The sequence below is a fragment of the Colossoma macropomum genome, unplaced genomic scaffold (assembly GCF_904425465.1).
Source record: "Colossoma macropomum unplaced genomic scaffold, Colossoma_macropomum, whole genome shotgun sequence".
In the NCBI taxonomy this organism is placed as follows: Eukaryota; Metazoa; Chordata; class Actinopteri; order Characiformes; family Serrasalmidae; genus Colossoma; species Colossoma macropomum.
In genome coordinates, this window is record NW_023494784.1 from 765578 (window position 1) to 774008 (window position 8431).

Here is an 8431-nt window from a genome sequence, read left to right on the forward strand (position 1 = left end):
TCGTCTCTCTGGATGGCTTTCACCTCGTACGGGCGGACAGGACAGCGGAGAGCGGTAAGAGGAAAGGAGGAGGACTGGCAGTATTTGTGAATGATAGATGGTGTAATTCTGGACACATCTCTATTAAAGAGCAAATCTGCTGTAAGGACATTGAACTGTTAGCCGTTAGCATGAGGCCATACTACTTGCCACGTGAATTCTCGCATGCTATCACGATAGCTGCGTACGTTCCTCCGTCTGCTAACGCTGATGCTGCCTGTGACGTCCTGCACTCAGCTGTGAGCAGGATTCTGACCCAGCACCCACAGGCCCTCCTCCTGATCTCTGGGGACTTTAACCATTCTTCTCCATCCTCAACACTGTCTACCTTCACCCAGTATGTCACCTCCCACACCAGAGACAATAAAATACTGGACTTGTTTTATGCCAATACAAAGGAGGCATATAACTCCCTACCCCTCCCTCCCCTGGGAAGATCAGATCACAACCTGGTTCATCTTCTGCCTGTGTACAAATCACTTGTACACAGAGAACCAACCATCACCCGCACAGTGAAGAAATGGACTGCAGAGTCTGAAGAGGCTTTGAAAGACTGTTTCAGCGCAACACTGTGGGAGGAGATGTGTGATCCTTATGCGGAAGATATTGATGGCCTCACACACTTCATAACAGACTATGTCAACTTCTGTGTGGAGAATACCGTACCCACCAAGACCATTCGGTGTTTCTCCAACAACAAACCCTGGATTAATCCTGATATAAAGGCCCTCCTGAAAGAGAAGAAGAGGGCTTTTAAATCAGGTGACAAGGAGGAGATGAGATCTGTGCAGAGGGAGCTGAGAAGGAAGATCCGGGAGGGGAAAGCCAGCTACAGGAGAAAGATGGAGGCCCAGCTGCAGCAGAATAATGTCAGTGGAGTCTGGAATAGCCTCAAAACTATTTCTGGACTCAAGAAGCCCGACTCCCGGGCTGTGGGGGACCACAAGTGGGTGAATGAACTCAATCTATTCTTTAATAGGTTTGATCACTCGCCTGCTCCCCCCACCACAGGCACATCACTGCTGAATTCTCCCTGTCTGGCACTACCAGCATTTGGCCCTCCCCCCTCTCCTGCACCCACCCCCCTTCATCTCAACACACAGCCACCATCAGACGGCTCTCCTGCTGACATACATCCCAGCACTGTTCTCCCTTACTCCAGCCTCACATTCACATCATCCCAGGTGAGAAGTGAGCTCAGGAGGATGAAGATCAGGAAGGCTGCAGGTCCAGATGCCATCAGCTCAAGGCTTCTCAAGACCTGTGCGAATGAGCTGTGTGACGTGGTCGGGTACATCTTTAACCTCAGCTTGAGGTTAGGGAAAGTCCCACAGCTGTGGAAAACATCCTGTGTGGTGCCAGTGCCAAAGACCCCACACCCCAAAGACCTCAACAGCTATAGGCCGGTGGCGCTGACATCTCACCTGATGAAGACCCTGGAGAGACTGCTTCTTGTCCACCTGCGCCCCCTGGTGAGCTCTTCAATGGACCCACTGCAGTTTGCCTACCAACCTGGCATTGGAGTGGAGGATGCCATCATCCACCTCCTACACAGCTCTCTCTCTCACCTGGAGAATGCTGGGAGCACTGTGAGAATCATGTTTTTTGATTTCTCCAGTGCTTTCAATACCATCAAACCCACACTGCTGAAGGACAAGCTGGAGTGCACGGGCCTGGACCATCACCTCACCACCTGGATCCTGGACTACCTCACTAACCGACCGCAATATGTGAGGACCCAGGGCTGTCAGTCGGACACGGTGGTCTGCAGCACGGGGGCTCCACAGGGAACTGTCCTCGCTCCCTTTCTCTTCACCCTCTACGCTGCGGACTTCAAGTACAGCTCTGCCAGTTGTCACCTGCAAAAGTTCTCTGACGACTCTGCTATCGTCGGCCTCATCACAGACGGAGATGACAGGGAGTACAGAGAACTGACGCAGGACTTTGTGGAATGGTGCCAGAGGAACTGCCTGCAGATCAACGCAGGAAAAACCAAGGAGCTGGTGGTGGACTTCCGCAAGTCCAAACATTCTCCTCCAGTGCCTGTGAACATCCAGGGAATGGACATTGAGATTGTGAAGTCCTATAAGTACCTGGGTGTTCACCTCAACAACAAGCTGGACTGGACTGACAACACAGCTGCCCTCTACAGGAAAGGCCAGAGCAGGCTACATCTCCTGAGGAGACTCAGGTCCTTTGGCGTGCAGGGGGCACTTCTCAGGACCTTCTTTGACGCTGTGGTGGCATCAGCCATTTTTTATGGAGTGGTGTGCTGGGGCAGCAGCATCTCCATTGCTGACAGGAAGAGACTGAATAAGATCATCAGGAAGTCCAGCTCTGTCCTGGGATGTCCTCTTGACCCAGTGGAGGTGGTGGGGGACAGGAGAATGAGGACTAAGCTAACAAACATGCTGAAGAACCTGTCCCACCCCATGCACCGCTCTCTGACAGCACTGAGCAGCTCCTTCAGTGCCCGGCTGCGGCACCCGCGGTGCGTGAAGGAGAGATACCACAGGTCCTTCCTCCCAGCCGCTGTCAGACTCTATAACAGTCACGGCACTCAGTAGACAGTAGTTTACAATTACTTTCCATGTGCAAGAACTCTCAACATCACTGCCACAGCACTTTACTGTGTGCAACATCTCAATCCACCATGCGTAGTATATTCACTGCGGATCACTGTCAATATGTTTACCACCATTATGTGCAATTATGTCAAGTGCAATATTTCTCCATTTATTACTGTTTATTTATTTGCTATTTTATTCACTGTGCAATACTCACTACAATACATACATTTCTACATTTCTAAATTTAAGTTTAATACTTTGTATATTTTTCTTGTAATTTTTGTACATATACATATATCTTTATATTTTTATTGTTTATTCTATTTTATATATTGTTTGTATATTTCCTGCTGCTCTGTCTTCTGTGCTGCTGTAACACCGCAAATTTCCCCGTTGTGGGATTAATAAAGGATTATCTTATCTTATCTTATCTTATCTTTTCACATTTCATTCCTTTCAGTTGTTAATCTGAACCAGATAAAGCAGTTTGAGCTCCTTCCAGTAGGGGGCGCAGTGCACCACCTATTCCCCCCAAACTCCTCCTGTGTAGAAGACCAGCTGAAGTGTAGGTCACTGTTCTCAGCCACTCTTCCTGTAACTGCAGTGACCTTCACTGTTTCAGCCTCTCATCACTGGATACTGTCAGTTATTCAGTCTCTCTCTCTGTCAGTCAGTAATTAAAGAGACTGTCAGCTCCGTTACAGACACTCAACATCAGAAATGATCCTACAGATTTAGGACTTGATGATCTTTAACCAAAGAGAGATTTAAAACTGAATTTAATCCACAATTCAAATGGAGTTAAAAGCTAGAAAAGCTCATCTTTCCTGCCTGATCAGGACTGTGTGGGCGTGTCTGACCTCACGCTGATTGACAGCAGCATAAAGCAGCATAAACAACCAACAGCAGCAGCAGATTTTTACACTTTTAAAGCTTTTATTTTCTGGACTTTTAAAAATCTGTCCTAATTCTGATTGGTACGAGGAGAAACTGGACATCAGCCTCTTCAACATACTGCCCACCTCAAAGCCAACAGAGGAAACACAACAGTGCAGGAATCTGTCAATCAAAATGTGCCGCATTGTTCTTTATTTGACAGTTAATAGTGAATTCATGCAGGAGCCAATCAGAGCTAGAAGCACCAACAGATTAAGGAAATAATCAGACAGTCGCTTTAAATCAGTCTGAGTTACTCAGTAATACTGACACTCAGTGTTACAGCCAGTAATGCAGTCAGACTGGAGTGCAGGCAGTTCAAATGGGTGCTTTAGCTCCGCCCCCAGCGAGATATTTCATCTTTAGCTCCGCCCCCAGCAAAATATTTAATCTTTAGCTGTGCCTCATCATCAGTTTCTCCGTTAAGCTCCGCCTCCTCATCACTTTTCCCAGTTTAGCCCCGCCTCCTCATCGGTTTTCCCCATTTGGCCCCACCCATTCATCAGTTTCCTCCATTTAGCCCCACCTCTTCATCAGTCCCCCCCTACGCCTCCTCATCAGCCGAGATAGACCACTGTAGTCGTACGTCACTCTGTAGTCCTCGTTATGCCCACATTAGGAACTCCGGGTCTGAGCTCCATTCCTCTATGGGCCAGAATGAATAGGGTTTTCGAAAAATCACTTCTAGCGCCCCCTGTGTTCAATACAAATGTTCAGAACCCGATACGTTCTGTCCTGTGAACATTCTCCTCTCGAACATCACTGGATCCTCCGAATTACGAGGTCGTTAAAGAGCTCTAATACTAATATTGCTACATGTGAGCTAAAGCTACTGCGCATCAATGTGATGTCACTAAGCTACACTAAACTAAGGCGGGCTGTGGCGCTGCTCTGACGAGCTGAGCTACCTTATGGAAATGTTCTACTGTAGTGCATAATTACAGCTATTTCCGTAAATAAAACCTCTGGGTGGGATATTTTGATAAAGGCTAAAACTCCTTTTCAAAAATACTACCAGCATTAAAACTACGAGGCTGAATTTAGCTTCTTTTTTCACAGCTTCCTGTTTGAATGTTCTTGTTCCACCTTAAATGGTGCAGCAGCTGTGACTGGCTATCACAAACATTGGCAAGCAAGACAAAATCCTGACCTGTCGGTTCTGAGAAAGTTAATGTCTCTCAGCTGTTCAGCGGAAATAGAGAAACCTCCTCATATCAGGCCTTTCAGCCCTCCATGAAGCTGAACTGCTTCTTTTTCGCCGCTGCTTGTTCAAATTTTCCCATTCCACCTTAAATGGCGCAGTAGTTCAGAACGTGACTGCTGCACCGTTTAAGGTGGCACGGGAAAAGTCGAACAAAAAGCTGGCGAATGTCCTGAGAAAAATGTTCCTAGCATTAAAATAATAATGAGGATATTCTGAGAGCCTAAATCAGTTTATCAGGGTGAGCAGTGATCATTAAGCTGAGTCTGTGCTGGATCAGCCTGAGTTCAGGAATGTTTGTAGATCTTTTCAAATCAAGCTAAAAGGAGAGATCTATCATGTTTCAGTGAGCATCAGGTGAAGAACAGAGAACTGCAGGGAAACCTGCTGATTTTGTTCTGACTCCTTTTCATCAGCCTTCAGTCTGTAGATGGAAATGTACGCTGACGAACCTGATTAAGGAGGCTGACAGTCTAATGAGGTGAATTCAGAGCTTTAGCTCACATGGAGCAATATTCATATTTCAGCTCTTTAACGACCTCGTAATTCAGAGGATCCAGTGATATTCGAGAGGAGAATGTTCACAGGACAGAACGTATCGGGTTCTGAACATTTTTATTTAACACAGGGGGCGCTAGAGGCGATTTTTCGAAAACCCTATTCATTCTGGCCCATAGAGAAATGGGGCTCAGACCCGGAGTTCCTAATATGGGCACAAGAACATGGCGCCAACTACAAAATGACGACACGACCACAGTGGGCTATTTGGCGCTCAGTTGTGTCTCCGTCGCGCGCTCTGTGCTGTGGACTCTCAGTGAGGAGTTAGCTTAGCAGCTAAAACAAACAGCTCTACAGAAAAGTCGCTTTAGGACTCAAACACAGAAAAAAACACCAACAAAAGCCGTTAATGTTGATCAGAAGCTCAACACGCGGCTCAGCAGCACATCTGGGGGAGTTTATTTCACTGGTTTTCCTCAGAAAACCACAATCTCTGTTTTAGCGTTTAGTAGCTCATCACGCTAATCCTGTTAGCTTTCCTGGCAGGGCAGCTCAGTGTAAAGTGGGTTTAACTCAGCTAAACGCTAATATAACGCACTAAACCCACACGGTACCGACCCATTTTACTGGATTAAGGACAGTTTCACTGAAAGCTGTGGAGGAAAATGTTCTTTTTGCCTTGTTGGACTCTGAGCAGGTTGAAGCTGCCGTGACAGCAGACAGCGCTAACATGTAGAACATTCCAGAGAGATGAAAGCTGCTCATATTCAGGTGAGTCTTGGTAAAGCAGGTAGATGCTGGGAACAAACAGCACACTTTAAAACTCTTTGTAGGAGTTTATTTTATTAATATAAACTTAGTTATGACAGGTGAATGAGAGCACATTGAACAGGTAACTCAGCTGTTAGAACCTGATAAAGAAAGCAAGGTTCTAGATTAATTACACTGAAAATATGGGAAAAGAAATGATTATCTGTTGTATTGTTCTAAGATAACTGTAAAAATAAAGGAAATAAAGGTGGTGAGTTTATTTTACTTCCTGTAAAAGAATATTAACTTGTATGTTGCTGTGAGTTTCTGTGTGATGGAAACATAAAGAATGATAAGGGACAGTTTTGGGAAATAACAGTGAATCAATACTGTGATGTACAGAACTTTGGGTTATGGTTCCTGTTTACTTGAACAAGTCAGGATTTTAAGAGGAGTTTGAGACACAAAGACTGATCACTGTTGTAGGTGGATAAAATTCAGATTTAGTAGAATATGTGTTAGAATTAAGGAGATAAACATTTATTTAAGAAGGTAAAAAGTGTGTGGAACCTTTTCAGCTTTAGTAAAAAAAATAAGTAAAAGAAATTATTTGTATCAGAAACGTTCCTTTCAGATGAGTTTCTGTCAGGGGCGTACTGTACAGTGCTGTCTATAATGTGAAAAATAGAGTTTATTAATGTTTATTTATGAAAGTGATCAACATGATCTATTTACAACAGACACAACCTCAACTTTGTTCTTTTCAGGGAGATTAATGACTTCATCATTAACTGATTTCTTTAATAGCCTTAGTTTACTGTAATGTTACATCATTTGTATTTCAGACTTTATCACTTTTGCAAGTCTACATTGTTAATGGTTATTATTCTTCATTACTGATTATTATCATATACAGTGAAATAAAGACTCAGAGCTGCTGTAACTAACTAGACTAATTTAGACTGTTTCCTTCTTAGGTCACTTCACTTCTTGTGGAGACAAGAATCAGATACAGAACCTCCCTCAGCACCTTCAGACCTTCACACCTGCACGCCAGCTCAGGTCTTCACTTCTGGACTCTCATGTTCTTCCCTGAGATCTGATCATTCTCACAAGGTAGGATCTTACAGTTCTTTAGCGCCCCTCAGTGGTGGAACTCTGCACTGTAAAACTTGATGGGTTGATCTTACTTAAATGCATTTGTTAACGTGCCTGCTGTTTTCTGAAAAGTGCTGACCAGCGTTCTTTTCACTGGAGGCTGCTCTTCCTTTCCGTCTCAGTGAGAAGGTCTGATTTATCAGCTGACTCACAAGTACTGCATTTACTCCTTTTCATTTCATTTTCAAGCAACTGTCTGGAGCTTTCCAAGGCTTTTTGCAGGTGGCTCTTGATCTGGATTCTGCTGTGTTCTATTTTTACTATTGACTGGCACATCCACCATTCCACATCTGTGAAGTTTGGAACGAAGATTACCCATTCTGATTTTTAAACTATTCTTTCGTCCGAGGCATCATCTGCTTGACCCTGGCTCAGCAAGGCAAGGGTGCTTAGAAACGCCTGTCTCGTGAAACTGACATGTGTTTGCCATCTCTCCTCTAAATTTGGTTTAACTGTCTCAGTCTATATTCAACATGCAAAGAGAAATAAGGCACCTCAAATGAAGGCCACTCTTCAGGTAAGGTCAGCTCAGTGCGATGCAGTATTTCTGTGTCAGATGAACTTGCTGAAGACAGTGTACTTGAAGACAATGTTAAAATTATACTTTCCACAGAGAGATAATCTTCAGAGTTGCTCTATTAGGCAATTAGCCTGAAATCGAACTGTAGATTCAGCTGATTTTTCAACTTCCACATTATGAGGTCTTTCATGAATGTCATTTTTTTTACAAACTGTTACCCTCACTGGCCAGGATTAGTCCATGGGTCTGTAAGAGTGACAATAATGACATCAGCACAAAATTTAGTGCTTCAGAGTAATAAACAGTTTGCCCTTCACTCTGTAGCCAGACAGGAGAAAGACGTATTTTAAGCTTGTTTGGTCATGAGCAAGCATGAACTACTTTTGCAGACCTCATAAGATCTAAGGTGTTCGTGGTACCATGCAAACATCTGTCTACAAATTAACCAAACCCTGGTATCCACAACCACAATCTTCTGAATCTGCCTGATTCTGGGAGGCCTGCACATGAGCCTACAGATATCACCATGTCAGCTGCATACTTAATACCGTCTATGGTGACAGATGATGCTGCAAAGACTGTGTATTGAGGTACATGAGTTGCAAACAATTGCTGCTGCGCACTGTCTACTCAGACAGAACAGAGGTTTTTCTTGGTCCAAAAGCTGCTAGAAACAAACTGTCTAATTTAACATTTAAACTTAATAGTTTCTCAGTTGCGTCAGGTTCATCTGTAAACCTTGGTGTCATTATAGACCCT